Here is a 23,679-nt window from a genome sequence, read left to right as displayed (position 1 = left end):
TGTGAAGATGTGATGAAGCCATCAGGGCTCTGACTTTGGGCCCTCATTAAAGAGTTGAGACAGTACCCTAATGCCCCCTTACCTTTCTACTTCCTAAGATCTGAAAATGCAGCAACGAGCTGCCGTCTTAAAGTCAGAAAGCAGCCCACACCACACGGCGGGCACCAGAGTTATAGATTAACTGAGCCTCAGAACGGTAAGCAACGAATCCTTCAAATTTATTCTTTTTTTCTTTTCTTTTCTTTTTTTCGGAGCTGGGGACCGAACCCAGGGCCTTGCACTTGCTAGGCAAGCGCTCTACCACTGAGCTAAATCCCCAACCCCCTCAAATTTATTCTTAAAAATTACCCAGTCTTCATTATTTTGTTTAGTAACATGAATGGACCGAGATATGGCCATTTAAAATATCTACCCATGGTCGGTGGCTCAGAGGCTGTCGCCATGTGCGTGAGAACGTGTAATTACACCGGAACAAAGTCTATGTGGCCGTACAAGCAATAGGGGTTCTGATGGCCAGACATGTCTGCATGACCTTGGACTGGTCTTTTAGATCAGTCGGCCCTGAACAGTTTCATATGCAAAGTCAATAAATCCAAGTACACATGCTCAAATCCATCCCATTCTAGAATCCAATATAAATTCACAAAACCTCTCAACCGATGGAGTCCACGACAAAAGAGATAAGGCAGGTGAAACCCTTAGCCAACGGTGGTTGGCTTGCAGTAACCATGTCATGAACGCTGGCGGCTGGGAGTAAAACGAGAACAGTTCCATTTAGATGTGCTACACACGGCATACATTTAAGTTTCTTTGGTAAGGCTTATGCTAAAGGAGCAGGAGGAGAAAAAAAAACCCACTTTAAAGTCCTATTTTAATCAGCAATTTTAAGAAGCCCAGAATGAAACGATAAATTATGAAGCTCTACATGAAAGGATTTGAGCCTCTCAAAACCGACCGGCTTTGTTTTGTTTTAAATTAGACTTTCAGTGAACTCTTGGCAGCACTCGGGAATGGTGATTGCTGTGAAGAATCACCATTCAACACATTTACTGAAATTTGTTATATCTTAAGTTGCAGCTGAGGGAGAGAAGAGCAGTAGGACTCTCCCTGGGGCTCTGTGACAACAAGCACCCCGGGGGTGCAAACTGTCCTTGGTTCTGGATAAGGAGAGGTTATCTGAAACCTCTGCAGCAACTTAGTAGGCCCCAGATGCGCAGTCTGGCGACCACGGCAAACTTTGTTTTGTCTTTAGCTGAATTAGGCTGTCAGTGCTTAGCACTTAGGAGGTCAGAAGTGGGAAAGGGTTTTTCTAGCTTCTGCTGAAAATGTATAAGGGCCAGCAGTGCCATGCCTGTTTCTCCTCTCAGCAACACGGAAGGTCCCTCGACCCCTGTACCAGGGTGGAGGATAAGAAGCCCCCCCCAGGGCTGGCTTAGCAGGCTTCCCACTAAGGCTGGCTCCTGCCTGCTGCACCCCAGCGTTGTCACAGCCTCACAGGCTTCGGAGCTAGAAGCCCCACCTGTCACACACGAGTCAGGTCATCATCTGAAGGGCATGGCTCACATTCCCAACATCAGTGTCCTGTATGAGAAACTGCAATATCCGAGACTGTATCTTCCCCACCCGACTGGTGTGAGGGCAGAGGTGTCATTACCTGCAAAGTGCTTGGAGCTGAGTCTGATACGCGGTAACTGCTCCATAAATAGTGGATGCTGCTGCCTTCTGGCCCCGAAGGCACGAGTTTCAAATTTCTGTCTCAGAACTTTAATATTCCACAGTGACCTGCCAAATTACTTTATGGTTTACAAAGCAATTGCCTACAGTGGAAGCCGCACAGATATAACTTAGGGATATAACTAGGGGCGCCAGACACAAAGGGACAAACGCATGACTCCACCATACAAGGTACCTAGACTCAGCAAATCACAGTTTCAAAGCAGATAGAGGTTACAGGGGCTGGGGGCAGGTCGGTGAGGAGCTGCTGTTTCAAGGATAAAGAATTTGTCTTTGAGGGGCTGGGGATTTAGCTCAGTGGTAGAGCGCTTACCTAGGAAGCTCAAGGCCCTGGGTTCGGTCCCCAGCTCCGAAAAAAAGAACCAAAAAAAAAAAGAATTTGTCTTTGAGCTGGTGAGAAAAGTCCTAGAGATAGACCAGTGGTGCTTACAAAAACACGAATTCATCTCATAACATCAAATAACAAGCCTGGAAAGGATTAACACACCAACTTGATGCTTTGGTTACATTTATTTATTGTGCTGTCTTTTTTTTTTCTTTTCTGAGATACATTCCAGGCAGGCATCACCACGCCAATCCCAGAATTCGGTTTGCTTTTTGGTTTGCTCTTTTGTTTCTTTGGGGTTTCTTGTTTGTTTTTTGTTTTGTTTTGTGACAGGGTCTTGTAGCCTGGAAATTGCTGCAAAGATTAGGCTACCCTCCAATTTACAAAGATTTTCCTGCCTCTGCTTCTTGAGTGCTAGGATTAAATGTTTGTGGTGTGTGCCCCCCACACCTCATAATTAAAAATAAAAAAACAAACAAAGAGTTAACTCTGACCTACATAATTTGATCTGTAGCAGCTTGCCGACATTAAGGTATCACAGTTCCTAAGACACTCAAGTGAACGATAAATCTATGGTCTCGAAAACCACACGCCACATATCCCATAGTAGGTTTGAGGGAAACAGTACTAAGGACTTTAATAGCTGTATTTCCCAACTAAAGTCTTTCCTTTGGATCCAGACTGCCATGGGAAGGAGTGTGTAGCAAACACTGTATGAGGTAAGACCGACTTTCAGTACCCGACTCAGCATTTTCTCTCAGCAAACACATAAAAGGGAGGGCTTCTAGCCAGATACCACACAACGGGGTGCTCTGAACTGTGAGACACTGAGCAAACCAAAGTTCTGACCCATGCCTGTTGTGTAATACTATTCAAAAGGCAGTTATAAGCAAATAGAGTGACAGTCACGAATCGCCAAAATCCGTGTTGGGTTTGCTGTTTTGCCTTCCACAGGTCTACTCAAGCTGACCTAGAATTTGTGATTCTCGGGGAAATGCCAACGAAAACAACCCTGAGATTCCACCTCACACCAGTCAGAATGGCTAAGATCAAAAACTCCAGCGACAGCAGATGCTGGCAAGGATGTGGAGAAAAAACACTCCACCATTGTTGGTGGGGTTGCAGACTGGTAAAACCTCTCTGGAAATCAGTCTGGAGGTTCCTCAGAAAATTGGACATTGCACTGCCTGAGGACCCAGCTATACCTCTCCTGGGCATATACCCAAAAGAGGCTCCAACATACAACAGAGACACTGTGTTCATAGCAGCCTTATTTATAATAGCCAGAAGCTGGAAAGAACCCAGATGCCCTTCAACAGAGGAATGAATACAGAAAATGTGGTACATCTACACAATGGAATATTACTCAGTTATCAAAAACAATGACTTCATGAAATTCATAGGCAAATGGTTGGAACTGGAAAATATCATGCTGAGTGAGGTAACTCAATCACAGAAAAACGCACATGGTATGCATTCATTGATAAGTGGACATTAGCCCAAATGCTTGAATTACCCAAGATGCAATGCACGGACCACATGAAACTCAAAAAGGATGATGAAAATGTGGGTGCTTCACTCCTTCTTTAAAAGGGGAACAAAAATATCCATAGGAGGGGATAGGGAGGCAAAGTTTAGAGCAGAGACTGAAGGAATGGCCATTCAGAGTCTGCCCCACATGTGGCCCATACATATACAGTCACCAAAACTAGATAACATGGATGAAGCTAAGAAGGGCATGCTGACAGGAACCGGATGTAGATCTCTCCTGAGAGACACAGCCAGAGCATGTCAAATACAGAGACGAATGCCAGCAGCAAACCACTGAACTGAGAACGGAACCCCCGTTGAAGGAATCAGAGAAAGGACTGAAAGAGCTGAAAGGGCTTGAGACCCCATAAGAACAACAATGTCAAGCAACCAGAGCTTCCAGGAACTAAACCACTACCTAAAGACTATACATGGACTGACCCAGGGCTCCCACTGCATAGGTAGCACTGAATAGCCTTGTTGGGCACCAGTGGAAGAAGAAGCCCTTGGTCCTGCAGAGGTTGGACCCTCAGTGTAGGGGATTGTTTGGGGGGGGTGGTAATGGGGGGTGGATGGGGAGGGGAACACCCATATAAGAAGGGTAGGGGTAGGGGTTAGGGGGCTGATGGACAGGAAACTGGGAAAGAATATAACATTTGAAATGTAAATAAGAAACATCAAACTTAATAAAAATGGAGAAAAAAAGAAAATTCTCAAAGAATTAAATATGAGAAAAAGTAAAAAAAAAAAAAAAAAAGTGTGATTCTTCTGCCTCAGTCTCCCAAATGCTGGGATTACAGGGGTACACTGCCATGCCCAAATTAACATGGTCTTTAAATTTCTACATGCCACCCTTTCTAATAAACAGACAAGTCAAATAAAAGCAAACTTAAAATTACATTGATAGCTGGAGTTTGCTCGCACACATAAACCAGTTATATCCTGTATACATGATATATATCTACAATTTTCTAACCTGAATCCACCACAAATCTGTTCTGGGGATGTGGGAGTAGAGGATAGGCACTTGTAGTTTGGCTGGCCTGAAACTGGCGATGTAGACTAGGCTGGTCTTGAACTGACAGACATTATATCTGCCTTTGTCTCCCAAATGCTGTGAGTAAAGTATACATCACCATACCAGGTCTCATATCTATCTCTCTCTCTCTCTCTCTCTCTCTCTCTCTCTCTCTCTCTCTCTCTCTCTCTCTGCCCTTCCCTCTCCCCTTCCACTCCCCCTCCTCCCCCCACATTACTGTTTCTCTGGCTGTTCTGGAACTTGCTCTGTAGTCTGTCTTCCTTCTGCTTCCCAAGTGCTGGGATTAAAGGGGTGCTCCATCACACCTGGCGTGCCACATTTATTTCTTCACTCCGACAAGGGGAATCACTTGCCCATGATTTTATAATCTCGAATCAGGCAGACTCCAAGGAGACACTTCTCCGCACACAGGAATTTCTCAAATAGATCAGTACCTCTGCAGCATAAAAGATTGTTTTAAATCCTAGTAAAATTCAGGTGGTGCGGCACACCGTTCATCTCCTAAACACAGCCCAGTGAATACCTATCTATCTCAGGAGAACCACACGGCACCTTCATGCCATGCCTGCCTGGTCTGAAGGCACCGAGATCCTAGGTAGCTGTATATTTGATAGGAAAAACCTCGAAATGGTGATTGTTTCCCCTGTGAGGGCTCAAAACATGCATAAGTAAATAAATAAAATCTAAAAGCTGCAAACAGACTAAAAGGGAAAACCATTCCAAAGGACCCAATTTATCCTATTTAAAACCAATGTGTACATCAGACGGTAAATATTCTTCTACTCAACTGATCAAACAGAGAAAAGACAAATGTTTAAAATTCATTTAAAAGAAAAAACAAAACCCAGCTTTGAACAAAACTACTGCCACCTAAGATAGGATACCCATTTACCAGTCAGCATGGTCAAAATAAATTATGGGGGTTTGTGTTTTCTGAGGACAAATCTGGCCTTCTTGCCCAAGCTGCAAATGTTACCAAATGTTTGCTAAACAATGAGGAGATGCAGTGAGCAACAGAGAGTGAGCTCAGCGCCCTGCCACTGGGGCTGACATTGGGGCTGCCACTGGGGCTGCCACTGGGGCTGACATTGGGGCTGACACTGGTCCTTCCCCATGAATGCTCAAGTCCTAAGGCACAGGACCTTACTTAGAGAGAGGATTGGTATGGCAGTGGTCAGGCAGTCACCACAAAGCCTAATCCAATGTGATTAGTATCTTTATCCAAAGGGGAATTTGGTATGGGGATAGGCACAGGAAGAAGCAAGGTGATCACCTAACACCCAGAGAGGCTTGGGGCAGATCTTTCTTCTTTCTCCAGGCCTCAGGGAAACAGCCCTGCCCGCACCTTCGTCTTGGAGTTCAGTCTTCCACAACTAAGACAATAACTTTCTGTTGTGAAGGCACAGGGTTTTGTGGGCCTTAGCCATAGCAGCGTGACTTGCAGGCCTTGGGTCTTAGCTCCAGCTGGCAAACCACTGTGTGTATGACTGTACTAATACAGAGTCTATGCAAGCCAGACCTCAGATGTTCCTCCTCCCATCACAGGATGGTGAGGACAATGTGAAAGGGCATCCCAGATCCACAAGCATCAGCAAAGTTTTAAGGGCAGTTTCAATCTCCGTGGAGCTACGGGAGAAATCTCAAACTCTCTGCCCTTTCCTGAAAAGAAATCACCACCTTACTACCATGGGCAACAAACCAGGCTTTGCTATTTACCACATTACTATAAACCTTAAAAGTACACCAAATGCTTCGCTGATTAGTCAACAACAACAAAAACTAAGCCAATTCTTAAAACGGGATTTTTCCCCAAGATCAATGGCAAGTCTGTGAAGTTTAGACGCACCAGGATGGGGTATCCTGTCTTTCCCTCTCGGGACACCCTGTTACTGCAGGAAGATGATGTAATGCCCTTCTGATTTGTCCACCGAACAATGTAGTATGCCTTCAATATGTCAGCGTGTTTCATCTCCCTAAATACATAATTGATTTTCAACATTTTATGCTCCAGTTATCACCCGAAAGCAGACTGGGACAAGTTCATATTTCAACTGCTTCCTCCTTTAAGTACAAAAGGAGTGATCAGAACAAGTAATAAATTGTTTCCAGTTTTTCCTGGGGAGTGATTTGCTCATGACCTCTGGTTTCTCTGTTACTCACATACACAGTCCTCAAGCCTACAGCCTAGCCACAGCACGCACGATCCTGGCTCCAGAGAAACCAACCACAGCAGGATTGGTTTTTATCTAAACACTGACAGGTTCGCCACTGACATTCCTCACGAAACAGAATTAGGACCAATGTCAAATAAAAATGAAAAGTTTAAACTTGCCTTTAAAAAAAAAAAAAACTAGAGCTATATATTTGGGTCACTTTATTTTTAACCACAGTCTTCTAAGTGACCTGAATATCCTAACATCCATTCTAAATGACAAGTTTTGTAATTCTTATGAATAATTTAGTTGAGCAAACCTGCTTTGCTTACTGCTGGATAAAAATGTTGCTTCAGAAACTGACAAACAGTTGTCCGCAATATATTTTAGTTTTGATATCTTCCATTCATACTGGAGGAATAAAGAATGAAAGAAAGCAAGCACTTTAAAGCTGGGTCTCTGACACGTCAGTCGGGGACTTCATCAACCGTCACGTCAGGAAATGTCAAGGTAATTTAATGTCCTCACAGCATGTGTCTGCAGGCAGGTACAAAGAGACATTCCTATGAGCACAGCCACACACGCAATGACTTTCCTTCCTGGTGTCTGAGATCAAATCCAGGACTTCGCACGTGCTAGGTAAGCAGGACGCCACGGCTCCATTCTCAGTGTCAATAACTTTCCTAAATACTGAGTAAGACAGACCAGAATATTCACTTTGACCTGTGGTAATGAAACCACAGCAGCATTAGCCTTGATTGCTGTCTCAATCCAACTTCGCTTTTACAAAAGCTTGCATCTCTAGTGCAAGACAACATTTACCCAGAGAGACGTTGGCTTTGAGAAATAGAGGAGTATTTGGTACAGGGAACCGGAGTCAGTCTGGTTCCTGTTTCTTTCATAGAGAGAGCACCACCCCCGCCCCCAAGCTCACCATCTGGGTCTCTTTCTTGGATCCCAACTTCTAGAAGCCTCAGTAACTTATTAATTCATGAAGCTTGGGAACAAACACTGAGAGGTGGGAGGAGGCTTGTCCCTCCATAGCTGCCAAGCTTTCTCAAGCATGCACTGGAAGTCCTGGTCCAGCTGGTGGTCCTGTGAGCCTGGCCTCCACAGGGAGGCATGCTGAGGTCCAACACGGGTGGTGAGCAGCCCCCTATAGCAGAATTCACCTGGCTAGAGAAGCCCAACACTGATACACACAGAATTTACATGTGTCCTCCCAAGGCTGTGTTGGAAACTTAACCCCCAAATCTGTATGCTAATGCCATTTGGAGAAGGGGCTTCTGGGCACTAAAATAGGGTTAGATGAGGTCCTCAGGGTGGAGGCTTCATGACAGCATCTGAGAGATCCTATAAAGAGAAGAAGTCTAGTGGTGGTGGTGCAAGCCTTTGGGAGGGAGAGGCAGACTGATCTGCGTCTGAGTTCAAGGCCAGCCTGGTCTACAGAGTGAGTTCCTGGACAGCCAGGGCTACATAGAGAAGCCCTGTCTCAAAAAAAACAAAACAAAACAAAACAAAAAAGAGGAGAAGGAGCATCCAAACTGGCAAACTTGCTTTATCTAGCATGAGATGCTATGCACCATTTTCTTAAAAGGTTTATTCTGATTTACACGTATGTATGTATGTAATGTATGTATGTATGTATGTATGTATGTAATGTATGTATGTACGTATGTATGCATGCATATACATAAGCCTGCTTATGTGCACTCTATATATGTGCACCGTATGTGTGGACTGCCTGTAAAGCCAGAAGAGAGCCCTGGATCTCCTGGAAGTGATGTCACTAGATATGAGCTGCCTGATGTGGATGCTGGGAACCAAACCCAGGTCCTCTACAAGGGCTGCAAGCACCCCAAACCACAGCCCCATGCTTTGTTATGTTCTGATGCTGTGATAGGGCCCTCGGCAGACGCCAAGCAGATCCTTAAAGTTGCACTCTCAGTGACTAGCCTCTAGGAACCACAAGTCGAATAAACTTATTTATAAGTTGCCCAGGCTTGAGTATTTCGTTATTGTAACAAGAAAACTAACCAAGGCAACACAGTTAAAATAATAATAATCTTCAAAAATTAAGGCACATTCCCAAACTGTATTTCTATTCATTTGAAACTTTTAATTAAAAGGACAATTTAAATTCAACATGCCTCCCCCCCACCCCACCCCTTTTTTCTAAATTATCAGAACTGGTTCAGAATTTCAAAGGGGAAAACTAGAGTAAGATTTATATCATCATCACCCCACAAAAATGAGTGTAAGGGAGCATTCAAGATCGTGCGATCTTTACAATGTTGACTTTGGTCTGAAAGTGTATCTCAGCGGCAGAACACTTGCCCTGCATGAACAGGACTCAGGTGTCACCCTAACGCTGCAAACATAAATAAAAAATAAATGGTTTTACATTTATTTTACTTCAAAGCCATCTGTGAGAAAACAGAAGAAATTAAACAGAGTAATCCTAGTCCCCAAAACATTGAATTAAAAAAAGAGAGAGAGAGGGAAAACCTTAGTCAATACTGACAAGGAATCACTGATACCCTCGTTATGAGCAGAATGATATGTCTGGATGTGCCCCAGTCAGCCAGTCACTAGTGAACTTGTCAGTGCTTGTGAGATGGGATCAGCGATGGCCTTACCTCATGAATCACAGAGAGCAAGGGAAACAGATCTGCAGAGCTGCAGCACATAACGCAGCAGGAACACACAGAGAGGGCAGCTAAATTAAGCAGGCAGCCCCAGCCCTCTTCCCTCCTCATCTATTCAGAATGGATACATCCACTCAGAACCAGCGGGGGGTTCGAAGATTATTCTGGTAAGCCTTTCTTCCGTTTCTGCATGAAAGAATGGAGGCCTGCTAGGAACAAATGACCTGGCAGACATCGCTCTCGGATCTTTTTCTTAAGCCCTTCATTTCTACAAGCACGCAATCCTTAATGCCATCCCCTTCCTTGAAATAGGATTTGGCAGATTATAATCTGTAAATTGAAGTCTTTCTTTACTGTACAGACATGATGAGGCCAGGCCCCTCTGGGGCTCTCAGGGCCTCCCTTTCAAAGGATGAGGCTCAGTGCGCTTACACTGTCCCACTGGGAATCAGCATAAATTGTCCCTGACTCAACCTTTCAGTGAGGCAGGCCTCTTTGCCCAAGGCCACCCAGGCTAATTTTATCAGTTTCTACATCTGTCACCTTTGAGATTTCTCAACGACTGTGTCATAGTTCCCCCACCTAAGCCACAAACACACCAACTACCTACCTAGTAATAAAGTTACCTAATTCTCTCTTTTACTGGCAAAAACTACAGCTTTGCACAGCCAGTCCTTCGAGAAGTTCCTGGAAGAAAGGACGCCATATTTGCAGCTGCCCTTGATTACTGAGTATCTGTTCCTATCTGTACCCCCATTTCCTCTTCTCTTCAGCTGTGAAATACTTCAGCCAGACTGGCTCAAATCCTGCTGAAATACCTTATTTGTAGAGCGTCTCTAAAACCCCACTGCTACTGAAATGCTGTCAGCATCTCCCTTTCTCTTCAGATCCAAGCACACTGTTCTAAATCCTTTCAAATGAGCTTTGGGCAATCTGTCATTCCCCACCACCTCTGCCTGCTTTTATTCCTTTTAATAACAACACTCTGAATTCCAAACCTGTCTGAAGCCACCAACTTATTTCAAGTCACACCCAGTCCCCGACAGCAAACTACGGGTAATCCGCTAATGACACATCCATCAAGCCACACGCTGACCACGTTTGGTCTGAGGTAGTTTCTGGTACAGCTGGCTGTACCAGAACTCCAGAAACTCCAGAAACAAGTAGTTTTCGGTACGGTGGTTTGATTTGAATGAGAATGTGTCCATAGGTTGAACTCTTCCACTACTTGGCCACCAGTTAGTAACACTGCTTGGATAAACTTAGGAGGTGGGTGTGGCCTTACTGGAGAAAATATGTCCTCGGTGGCAGGCTTGAGGTTTGAAAGCACTACACTTGCCACTCAAGTCTAAGCCTCCCACTTCCGCCAACATGCCTCTGCTCTGACAGAGCATGGATTCTATCCTGGAACTGTACGCTCAACCCTTCCTTCTAGAACTTGTCTTAGTCGTGATGTTTTATCACAATACGAAAGTAACTAAAACACACAATCTCAAAAATGTTTGTTATAGAAGACTGTAGACCATTAGTCCTAATGGGCCATCAAATATTCCACAAGAGAGTAATCATCCCCCCTCCAGCGGGGTTCCCACCTCCCCAGTTCTCGGCCTCTGTCCCCTCAAAACTCACCAAGCCTGAGTCTATTGCTTTCGCCTTGTTTCCACTTCCCGTTGGATAACTTGGCCTCTTTATCCTCCTTTCGAACCTATTCTTTTCAAAGAGCTGAAAGACCTCCCAAACTAAAGGCCATTCCGCACACCTTATGTATGAACTGTACTCCGAGGTCCGGTGTCCAGCACTCCCAGCTATGATAAAGTGATCTGACCATTCTGAGGGCTTTGATCCTTGGGATCCTTAGCAACACTCTTGCACAGATGGTGGGGAGTTATACCCCAGCTTTCTGCTATGCTCCCCAGCCAGCCTACTCCCAATCTGTTTGACAGTGCATCTCTCTGTCAATGTCTCATCCACACACCACACCAGAATCTGGCAAACCCTCCCTCAAAAAGCGCTGTGTGCTCCCCCCCTCCTTCTGCATTACTGTCATTCTCAACCAGATGTCTCCAAAGTAGAGGGTGGGAGGTGATCTCCAAGGGTATCCAGAAAAATATTGTAATTTCTAATTGTGCTTATTTGCCTCATTCTTTTGTTGCTATTTTTGTAGATCTTAAATGAAAACAGCTTGTCACCCACAGATATATGACTGTAATTTATACCTATACAAATGCTGCGGGTACGAGCAAGGACTTTACTGATGTCGAGAGTGTTTTAAGACTGCTGCCTTGCCAGTCACAGTGACCCGCACCAACAGACCCGGCTATTCAGGAAGCAGATGCAGACACATTACTTGAACCCAGCAGGTGAATGTTACCATGGGCAAACAAAGTAGCAAGATATTACTTCTTAAAATAAAGTAAAATAAGGGCTATTGGACAAATAGCAACGCTTCTGATCCTAAATTTACTTGGTGTATGTACTGGTTACTTTTCTGTCACTCTGATAAAACATCATGACTGGGGGCTGCAGAGATAGCCAGCAGTTAAGAGCACTGGCTGCTCCTCCATAGGACCCAGGTTCAATTCCCAGCACCTGCATGACAGCTCACAACTGTCTGCAACCCCAGTTCCTGGGATCCATCCCACCAGGTATGCATGTGGTGCACATTTCTGAGCAAGTAGGCAAGATATCCATACATATAAAATAAATTTTAAAAATAATAAAATTAAAAAAACCACCATGGGGGTTGGGGATTTAGCTCAGTGGTAGAGCGCTTGCCTAGCAAGCGCAAGGCCCTGGGTTCGGTCCTCAGCTCCGGGGGAAAAAAAAAAAAACAAAAAACAAAAAACAAAAAAAAAAAAAGAAAAACAACTAAAAATAAAAAAACCACCATGACCAACAGCAACTTACAGAAAAAAAAATTTATTTTAGCTTAGGTTTTCAGAGGGCTAAGAACCCATCATGACACAGGAGTGGAGTAACAGCAAGCTGCAGGCATAGTGACCAGGGCAGGAAGCAAAGAGGTCACATCTCCAATCACAGACATGAAGTAAAGACAGGGAACTAGAAATGAAGAGAGCTACAAATTCCCAAAACCCATCCTTCAGTGACACACTTCCTTCAGGAAGGCTGCACTACCTCCCCAGACAGCGTCATCAACTGAGAACCAAGTGTCAATGAGGGACATTCTTATCCAAACTATCGTAGCACTCCCTAGACAATTCCAAATAATTCAATGTATCATAGTGTAAGTCAGAATCTGTATTATACACATATAGTTTAAACAGTAGCATAACCTTCTTAGTCCTAAAGTCATTTCACTGCTGGCTTTCCTATTACATAGTTAAAATTACTTTTATGCAGATCTACTCTTATAGACATTGTCACAGATATATACACAACCAGACAGACAGACAGACAGACAGACAGACAGACAGACAGGCTAGAGAAATGACTCAGCAGTGAAGAGCACTTACTGTTCTTACACAGGAGCCAGATCAGTTCTCAACACTCCCACAGTGGCTAACAATCATATGTATCGTCAGTAACTCTAGTTCACGGGAATCCAACGCCCCTTCTGCCCTCCAAGGGTTCCTGCATGCATGTGGTCCATACACGCACTCAGGTCCATACACAGATATTTTAAGTATGTGTGTACTAGTGTAAAATTAAAACAATCAGTGAGGGGTTGGGGATTTAGCTCAGTGGTAAAGCACTTGCCTAGCAAGCGCAAGGCCCTGGGTTTGGTCCCCAGCTCAAAAACAAAAACAAAAACAATCAGTGAAACAACTCTTAAAAATAAATTACTAAGATAGGCAAACTTTCAAACTCACTTATAAAATAACATGAATTGCTCTAAGTTTTCCTCACTAATTGCTTTTGACTTTTGACACGGAAAATAAATTGTGTTTGTCTTTCTAGAAAGATTAGGTTTTTGTTTTGTTTGTTTTTCTAGACAGTGTTTGCCTGTTTACGCCTGGTTGTTCTAGAACTCACTCTGTAGACCAGGCTGACCTTGAACTCAGAGATCCACCTGCCTCTGCCTCCCAAGTGCTGGCATTAAAGAAGGTGTGTGCTACAACCCGCCCAGCTAAGCAAAAAAAAAAAAAAAAAAAAAAAAATCTGTGTTTTGGGAACCTAACACAGGCCTTTAAGGTCAGTATGTGCTCTGAGCCCCTGAACTGTCTCCCCAGCCCCTTTGATAGCATTTTCAGTGACGACGTTCTGCAGGCAAGCCATCATCCCTGCTATGTGTCTTCCAATTCTCATGGCACCCAGTTTTTAACCCTGAGGTTTTGGACAGGTCGGGCAATGTAACCTCCTTACGCGGTGTAACTCAGAGCCATGTTAAATGCATTCTATGTGTCAGGAATGTTCTTGGCTGAGAGATACAGGCTGAGAATACTGAGATTCACAACAAAAGTCCTTTTGCAAAAGCCCATTAAGTAATGCCAAGAAGGCACAGATTAAATCATTATAATATTAGCCACGGGGGACACGGCATGTAAATCAAACCCAGAGGCTCATCCATGCTAGGTAAGTATTTTACCACTGAGTTAGAGCCCCCAAATTAGCCACAATTATTTTACAAAATGAAGGACTACTTTAGTAACTGTTACTTTAGTCCTGTTTTAAAGGCAAATTTTACCAGGCCTCTAAATGTGTTTCGGCTGGTGAAAAGCAAAGGAGACTGTTGAAAACAGACTCCAAATGAACCCAGGTACCCTCCACCTCTCCTTGCTGCAAAGCTCTATGGATCCTGCTAGCCACTGGGGGTAAAACATCACAGCCAGAAACAAGACCCAGCAAATGACTTTTTGATGGACGGCATCCCACAGAGCTCCGTCTGGATCCTCAAAGCGCTTTTCAGCCGTGCTGATGAAGGTCTGTTTACACCTGGAGGTTACAGCCGACTCCCCGCACTGCTGTGAATCTGACGGCTGCAGAATTCAACTGCAGTGCAACTTAATCCCTCACAAACGACATGCGGCTCATTTCCAGGCTGCCCTTGCAGGACCTGCCATGAGCCATCCTCTTATTTATTCAAAATGATTATATAATCACAGACTTTGTTTGCTACGGTCACCAATGTTTCACAAGAAGCACCCCTCAGACAGCCCCACCCCCAACCCCAGCGCAGAATTTAAAAACCTCCAACCAGCTCCGAAAAAAAAAAAAAAGAAAGAAAAAAAAAAAACCTCCAACCAGGAGGATAAATGACTCCTGCTGGGTCCAAAGAAAACGAGTGAGGGAAAATGATAAGAAACGCATCCCTCATAAACAGATTAGGTGTCATCATAAACACCTCACTAAATCCAAGCACCCGACACGTGCTTGCACCTATTCCCTGGGGATCACAAGTAATGCGGACCGCCCCTGAAGACTGGACATGCCTTAGTCATTTTGGGTTACAACCTCGAAGAAAGTGTTCGCAAGGAGCTGGTAACTATTCTGTTCCTATTAAGATTCATTTCACGCTATTCTGTCAAAAAGAAAGAAAACCTGGGGCTAGAGGCCTCTGTTTGTCAACTGTCTGCAAACTGGGATGGCTGGCCATGATCTGCCCTCACACACCAGCTTGGCTATTGACAGCAGAGAAAATATCCAGGCCTCCTCCTCCTTTTCCTCCTCCTCCCTATATCCACACATCTCCACCCCGTAGGTATCAGGTTCTTACCTGCAAACTCGTTGGGTCCACAGCTGCCCCCAGGGAAGGTGACAGGAAGGAGGTACATGAGCAGTGCCAGCAAGGGGGACAGGCTAGGCTGCTTATTAGCCCGGTCCTCAGATCCATCCTGCCCAGCCACAGGTCCCAGTCTGAGAGGAATCCACTAGCAGCTTGGGATCTGGAGGTAGCACAGACTCCCACACACACTGGAGCCCCTCTATAGCCTCTCGTGCACTCCTGGACCCTCTGACAGTTCTATTACAGCTATACCCAGTCGAGGCACTGGAGGCCAGGCTGTGCCGCCATTGTACTTTGACCCATGTGGTCTCATGATTAGGCCTCCTCCCACCTTCCTGTGCCCATGAGGCATTCTTCTTATCTCTATTAACAACTCCCCTACACACACACACATACACACACACACACACACACACACACACACACACACACACACACACACAGTTTCCAGAACCTTCTGCCTTTCAGCTCCCTGAGTAGGGGCTAGAGGATCCAGCAGCACCAGCTTCCCCCACCGCTTTCTAAATGTGCCACCTTAGGCAAGTTGTCTAATCCCTTAAAGTCGAGGCCCTTCAGCTGTGCAGCAATGCTGACCTCAGCCCTCCAAATAAGGATTAGATGAATGCAATGCACGAGGCACATTCATTCACAGATTTGCTAGGTGCCCACTTTGCAGAGGAAAAGGTTTTGTGGCTGGCGATGACCATTATCCCTCCCTTCCTCCCTCCACTATCCTACTTTTGAAGGTGGACAGACAGAAAACAGTTTTTACCATTAATAAGCCGACAGTTAGCTGAGTGGCACAAATGCACTCACATGGTTCTTAGCCACCACTGCCAGCAATATCTGAACAGAACTCCTCCACCGGACACTGGAACCCTGCTCTCTGAACATGAACACTCCCAGGCAGCTAAGGAAGCACCAGCCCAAACACGGCCTGAACAAGCGGAACTTCTCTAGCCCACTTCTCGTGTGAAAACTGCTCCTCGGTGCTCCCCTACGCGTGGTCATATCACCCCCCCCCCATCTGAAGCTGGCACCTACCTGTCTCTGTTATCTTCTCGTTCACAGAGGAAACTCGGCGCGGTGGTCCTTAAGTCTCAGTTCTCTCTCCTGTCCTTTTCCTGTACGTCGTGCCCAACACTCAGCTCCTACAAGGAACAGGGGACAAAATGGATTAGAATCCCAACTCAAGTTTGGACTCACCATGTAACTCAGAGCAGTTCTGTCCCCGCCCTGGGCCTCCATGCCTCATCTGTAGATGGGGATAAAGCATTCGTGGTGCTGTTGACCTACCCAACATTTGACAGCACTTAGAGCTGTGCGCAGCAGACCTAGTCACAGCAACTGGCATTCCTCACACCCACCCCCAGGGCCCAGTCTATGCTCTCTGACCAGGCACACTGCACAGTCAACAGTGTCATTCCAAGCTTGTGCTTCCCACAAGTCCCAGTCCTTGCAGAGGACACAGGGTCTCTCTCCCAAGGTCCTGGCTCTTTAGTGGCCCTCAATGGGTTCTGCTTTTCACACCCACACCTCACAGATCATCCAGTCATCCACCTCAGACCCCTGGCCTTCCCTTCCCTCATTCCGTTGTGCTCTTCACTGGTCCTAAGGTGGGGATCAGACTAGGACTCAGCTTCTCAACTATATCCCAAGGCAAAAAGATCTCAGAGAGAAGGTGTGTGCAGCCCAGAGATGTGGGAGCCCTGGAATTCTCAGACCCAGAAAGGCCTCAAAAGACTAATAGTCCCCTTCAACTGCCCTGACAACTGTACCACACTTGTAACCCCTCAGCGCCCCCATACACACACAGAAGTGCAAAGCCAGCCAGTTTGATGTGCCAGCCCCACCTCCCTGCCTCTCTGCTCCTCACCAGGATCCAGCCACAGGCATTGCCCCAAACGTCCCACTTTGATTCTAAACCAACTTTTCCAGAGACCCTGTTCTAGGTCTTGACCATTGTACATCCCTATCTATCCCCACTCAGAAAAATACACCATGCCTGCCTGGACTCCGCTGGGCTGGCTCCCACGTCTCTTCAGGGGTCTCCCTCTGCCAAATAAACTCCCATCCTAGACACTCCCTTGAGATGCTCTACGAAACCCATCTCCTCCAAGAAGACTGTCCTGACCCCTCCTTCTGCCTCTAACCCTCTGCGCTCCTCCAAGTGCACCTCACTATTTCCTCCTGACTGAGTCTCTCGACCACGGCGTGCCAATACATGCTCCATAAATAAACCAATGGGTACCAAGGACTCTGCTTTCAACTCTGAGATGGTTTACCGGGATGGTTTACTTAAAATCTCAATTAAGACTCATAAACCAACCACTCCAGAGATGCTATACATTTTCTTTCCCCAAATTAGATTAGGAAACATTCCCTGCCCTTGCCTTCCCAGAACAAATATATCCCTTTGATGGAAGAGAGAAGAAAAGAAAAGAAACAAAAACATTACTTCAACAAAACCAGGAAGCTAAAAATGGCAAAACGGCTTATAAAGGGTGCCCAGCTGACACTGGCTTAGTAGGGTAAGAAGGGCTGTGCAAGCCTCAGGGGGAAAGGGGAAGCTCACATTGGATGACTACTGGATCACACCACATACTACACAAGAAAGCTGAGCACAATACTCAAGGCACGGGGGAGGAAGAGGAGGCCATTGGCTGCAGTGGAAATTTCCTTCCTTTGTCTGGTGGTACTTCTGGTTATGCCTACCACACCAAACTCTCAATGGTGACTTATGACAATTTCATTTATAGGAAATGATTTCAAAGGGCCCAGGGAGCTGCAGATGGTACCCCGGGGGCCCATCTGTTTAGGGATGAAAGCATAGCACACACCATTACATCACCCTGACCTTCCTCAGTAACTTCCTATCAGACAGAACCTAGATGCTTGCTTGGTCAACAAGATATTTGTGTTTGTCCCCAGCCTCAGGCTTTGGTCCCTGATTAGTTTTAAAATCATTATGCATCCAAAATGAATAGGGCCACTGTGGGCAGCTGGAAGGCCACCCTCTGGGCACAGTCCCAGCTCTGTGGGCTTCAGGAGTGACTGCTGTCCTTTCTGCATAATTGCACTCTCTGATGGTTCATCCTCCTTCCCCCTTCCAGAGCTGAAGCGTCTCTCCTTGGCATCCTCTTTCCTCAAGGGACCCCAGAAAAGGGAAGAAGGGTGTAGAGAGGCCTCAGGCTCTCCTCAGATAATGCTGAAAAGCAACACATTCTAACTCGGGCACTGCCCTGGCTCCCATCTTAAACAGCGCCCTCCAGCCTTGACTCCAGGATAGCTATTATTTTCTGAACACTCACAGACCCTAGAACATCCTAGTGTTCACAGGGACAGCTCCGGGTCAGTCAAACATGCTCAGGTGAACACAGACAAGATCTTTCGTCACTTTAGGACACAGCAACAAAACCTACAAGCTCTCAACTCTTCACCCTCTGCCCTCCACAGGGCCCAGCCACAGGATGTAGCGTCCATTAGGAAGTACCTGGAACCTCCTGAATGACCAGCCACCTCGGGAGGCTAGAGAGGAAGGGGACTAGTGGTATCGGGATGGCAAAATGGATGAGACAGAATACGTTTCATCACGTATATATGGGAATCTCATAATGAAACCCGACATTATGTCTAATTAAGATGCACTAATAAAAAACATTTTATAGGAGAAATTATTCTTCAAAACAGGCTGGATAGTATTAGGGAGGCATACACACTGATGTCTGCAACTCTGAAGTGCTTTCTAAAATAAGGCGGGTTGATGGGCGGCTATGTACTAAGTCAAGAGAGTAGATCTCAGTTGTGGAATGTGGATGAGTTGTCTCTGTCTCTTCGAGTCATGCTTCCCATCATTGGAATGCTCTCGGAACAAGAGGGGGAGGGGGAGTGTTTAGGCATCTGTAACCATCAGACGTCATCTGGGTTACTCTAGTTTCCCACTAATGCCCTCTGGTCCAGGGTCCCACATTGTAGCTACTTGACCTCTGCCTCCTTGATCTCTTCTGATATCTTAAGAGTTCTTCTTTATTTCCTTGTCTTTTTTTTTTTTTTTTTCATGATCTTAACAGTGTCAAGAAGTACTGGTCCGCATTTTTGTAAAATGTTCCTCAATGGGGTTTGTCTGGCCTTTTTCCCCCAATACAACAAGAGTTTATTTAGGAAAAGTGGTTCATATGAAAATGTACACGGCCCAATCCTACACCGTCGTCAACGATGCCCCTTGGGGAGGGATGTGGACCCACTGCTGAACTTGAAGCTATTGTTTAGAGTCTCTCCAAGGCTTCTAACATGACAGTTTCCACGTATGACCGCCACCCCCCATGTGATTCTGCTGCCCACCAAACATCATCTCCACATAATCACCAATCACATGAGTCACAAAGGGACCAATACCCTCAGTGTTCCTTGTACACTTCTGCCACCATTTAACCTCAATGATAACGTCTTGTCGATAACGATTCTTCAGCTCTGAAGGGTAAGCCTAGCACATGGAGACTCTTCAGGAAGCTTGGTGCAGTGGCAAAGGAATGGATGTGTCTGGCATTTTTTAAATGACTGTAGTGGGGCTATGGGTTTGGGAAGACAGAAGTTAAGGTCCTGCAATCACCCTATGCCCACGCTGCCACAGGGTGGCTAAACCCCAGGTTAGCCTTGACAGTTTGGCTCGGCAGCTGCCATAAACTTAAATATCCCCTCCTATCCTCTACCCTTTAGACAGCTCACAAACCCAGCCTCGGTGAGCGGGAGGGAGTGGGAACTTCAGCCTTAGGCTCCCGAAGAAAAAGATATCAGCAAAAAGTATTAGAAAGTCTCCTCCAAGGAAGCTGTTTCCTGACAGCATAAATCCATGTCATGTGAATATATACATTTATTATGCTTTGTATTACTATGCAGTCCCACACTATTTTGTTGCTAAAGTTGGCTCTGGCTGTTAAGAGCTCCTTGAGGTTGGCGCCTTCCTCCCTTCAACATGCCCACATCCTTTGTTTTTTTCGGAGCACTTCCTCGTTTTCTGGCCACACAAGATGCTCCAGATCTATAATTATGCTTCCCAAGGAGTCCAGCGCACTGGAGAACGGCACCAGCGGAGTGAAGACATGGGTGTGCCTACTGCTAACAGATCGTTGAGGCTACGAGGCCTCTGTGTGTGCCCCAGCCCACTTACACACGCTTACTTACCAACTCTTCGTGGATCAATCCGTATTTAGCCTAACCCAAGTCCACACCGGGTCGCCAACATCCCAGCCTTCTCTCTTGCTTACATCACACCATCTTAACCCCTGTGTTCACACAATGGAACTCCAGAATCGCTAACTTTGAGAAACTTTGCCAACTACAGTGGCCATGTGTTTACCTTTCTTTTTGACTTTAGATGTATACTCGAAATACCATTCTTCAAAGTGAACTGGGTCCCTAGGCCTTGTGTCCCAAGTCTTCAGTGTCACTGTCACACAATAGCACAGCTGGGCTCTTCCATGACAGGCTGTATCTCTACAGGTACACACCCACCCTCACAGACGGCCACTTGCCTGGTGTCTGGTCTGAAGCTACTCAATCCTCCCAAGCCTAATCTAGCCAGAGTGCTGTGTGCTCATGCTCCGTCTTACCCAGACCTGAGGGGCTCGCCTGGCACCGAGCTCAGTTCTGGAACACAGAGGTTGCTCAGATTATTAAAAAAAGATAAACAGGCTAAACAGACTTAGTCGTTTTTACGTTAATTTAAATGAAGTTTAACAGCTGGAAGACATTCATCAAAACTTGAAGTACAATTTTTATCACGATACCTAAAATTCAGTAATGATGGTTATAAATTTAATGCTACTCCCCACAGACTAAAGAGCAAATTACACACGATGGTTGGGAGTCGTTTGAATACGTATTGGTATGCGATAAAAATATACCGCACTTGTGTACAAGAAAAAATTAAGGACCTAAATAACAAAAAAAAAAAAAAAAAAAAAAGAGTAGCATTCCACTTAGCATATGTCTGAAGAGAAAAACACTGAAGGACACATACCAAGTTATTTTTAACCTCCTTGTTCTCCTTGTCCTCAAATTAAAATTAAGGAGCCTGTGTTTGCCATGTGGGAAACCATACAGGAGATTCTGCCAAGGTGCCAAGTGTTGATCTCAGCAAAGAAGAAAACCAGCCGTGTGTTGAATGTCTTTGAGCCCAGCACCCAGAAGGCAGTAGCAGGTGGGTCTCTGTGAGTATGAGGCCAACCTGCTCTGTGGAGCGAGTTCTAGACATGTTGGGGCTACAGAGGGAGAATCTGTCTCAAATAAGAGGGAGGGAAAACTAGGACTGGCAGCTGGGTACTAAACTAGGGGCATCTTCCAGGGCAAGGCTAGACAGGGGCAAGGAACAAGGAACAAAGGTCCAAGGGACTTCAGACCCACTGTCCCCTAGCAGGAACACCTCAACAGCAGGACATGGGTGCAATGTTGCTCCCTACAGAGCGCAAGGGTAGAAACGGGCTGTCTAGAGAGTGTCCTTAAAAACATTAAGTTAAAGGACAGGAATGATTTAATGCAGGCCGGGAAGAGGAGTGCACCCCTACCTACAAGATGTCTCATGATCCACTCCATGAGAACCTAAAGATCTCGGACCCTAGCATGGACAGGGAGTCCTTCAGCTGCCTCTGTCCATGCCCTGGGAGGAGAGAGGATTACTGTGTGGGTAATCTGCCTCCAGCAGATCTAATAAAGCTCAAGTGGCTGATACTGGGATTAAAATTTTTACACTGGAATTTATACCCCACCCCTTACAAAAAAGTGCTTTGTAACAGAAAGTACCCCGATCTGCTGTAATCATCCATTCTGCTGATGGCCTAATGGGAATAAAGCCCAATGGCCGTTTTCCAGTCATTTTCAGTGCATAACACTGAGCCCAGCACACAGCTATCTCTAGTCCCAGATTACGCAGGACTAGACAAAAATAAAGGCCGACCACAAACACACACACACACACACACACACACACACACACACACACACACTCATATTCTCTCTCTCTCTCTCTCTCTCTCTCTCTCTCTCTCTCTCTCTCTCTCTCTCTCTCTCTTTCTCTCTCTCTAGACTACCAACACAGGGAAAATATCCCAGCTGTGATGGCTTGGGAAGAATTGGTATGTGCTGACCACATAGCTAGACAAAGCAGGGTGTGTTACCTGCGCCATTTCCTTCAGTCCTCACAACCAGCGAGACAGGGACTAGCCAGTAAACAGCCACTCACAGCTCAAAGCACAGACCTTGAGTTCAAACCCCCTCAGCACCCAAATGGCAGCTCACGAGTGCTGGTAGCTGCCGTTCCAGGGCATCTGACATCCTCTTCTGGCTTCACGTATATCCTTGGATACCCCTACTCATACAGGCACATATACTTAAGTAGAAATAAATAACGCTTTGAAAGACATAGATCTGTGAGTCCTTCCTCATGTGGCCGTCATAAAAAAAAAAAAAAAAAAAAAAAAGACAAAAAAGCTCATACATAATACCAAAGTCTCAAGGTTAAAATCTAAAGCACAGGCCAACATGGTGGCACATACCTGTAATCCCATACCAGCACACAAGAGGTAGACGTGAGAGGATCAGGAGTTTGAGGCCAGCCTCCGTTTTACAAAAGAATAGTTAAAAAGGGGGGCATACCCTTTTCAAAAATCAAAAAGCCAACCAACCAAAAACCGTATTTTCCTATTCCCAAAGCACTAAAGACAACATCTGTGAGACCGAGGCAGGAGGTTTGCAAATTCCAAGCCAGACTGAACTATACAAGGCCATGTACTGAACAAAGACAAGTCTCTGACTGAAGCAGATGAGGAGATGTTGGTTCCTCTCCAGGGAGGGCTGACTAACCTACTCTGCATTCTAAATGCCACCTACCTTCCCATACCCTAAAAAAGACTTCGTTCCCCAGCTAATTGCAAAAATAATTAAAATGATTATTTGATCTACAAGCCATAAACCGAGAAAGGTTAGGCCCGGTTCTGCCAGCTCACAATCTCCGAGACAGGCTCTCTGGTTAACAGAAGGTCTGTAGAGCGCGCGCTACGCCTGGGCCCACGGGAAAGCTTGTCACATTAGAGTGATTTCATCTTTTACACATTCATTAAGTGACTGAGAGTGGTGCTGCTGCTGTGCTCCGGAGGTGACACCCAAAACACCACTGCCGGGGACAATACCTCTGCACACCTTTTGAGAGGCGGCCCTTCTGTAAATGAGTGTGCGTCTAACCAGAAGGAAGACACTAGTTAGAAAGCTGCCTCCAACAGCTGCCACTGTAGCGGAGGCTACCTGCAGTAGAAGGCAGTCTCCGTCCGCCCTGGGGCAACCTCCCCCACCCACTGGAAGCCCCCATGCCTATTTGGCTAGTAATCAACGATATAGCTCTCTTGCTTTGTGACATAGACTCCTTTCCCTGTACACATACATAAGATGGATTTCCCTACCCATCTGTTCTGTGTCGACTTGTAGCCCAACCCAAGAGTCTAAGAGGGTGAGGAGAAGCCAGGTTCTCTCCCCTACCCCTTCATGCACACTATAGACACCCAGAGCCTCATCTGTCC

General features: G+C 45.8%; 1 protein-coding gene across 4 annotated transcripts in view; it reads right to left on the bottom strand.

Moving 5' to 3' along the window:
* The window catches only part of Tanc1 (tetratricopeptide repeat, ankyrin repeat and coiled-coil containing 1), a 236,546-nt gene that overhangs the window by 185,216 nt on the left and 27,651 nt on the right, over window positions 1–23,679 (bottom strand). For all 4 annotated transcript variants that reach the window (XM_087651651.1, NM_001002854.2, NM_001431670.1 and 1 more), the window contains 1 exon segment: window positions 16,157–16,263. The gene's annotated coding sequence lies outside the window, so the exon portion shown is untranslated.

The sequence above is a fragment of the Rattus norvegicus genome, chromosome 3 (assembly GCF_021556685.1).
Source record: "Rattus norvegicus strain SHRSP/BbbUtx chromosome 3, alternate assembly SHRSP_T2T, whole genome shotgun sequence".
In the NCBI taxonomy this organism is placed as follows: domain Eukaryota; kingdom Metazoa; phylum Chordata; class Mammalia; order Rodentia; family Muridae; genus Rattus; species Rattus norvegicus.
This window is presented reverse-complemented; position numbering and strand designations above follow the sequence as displayed.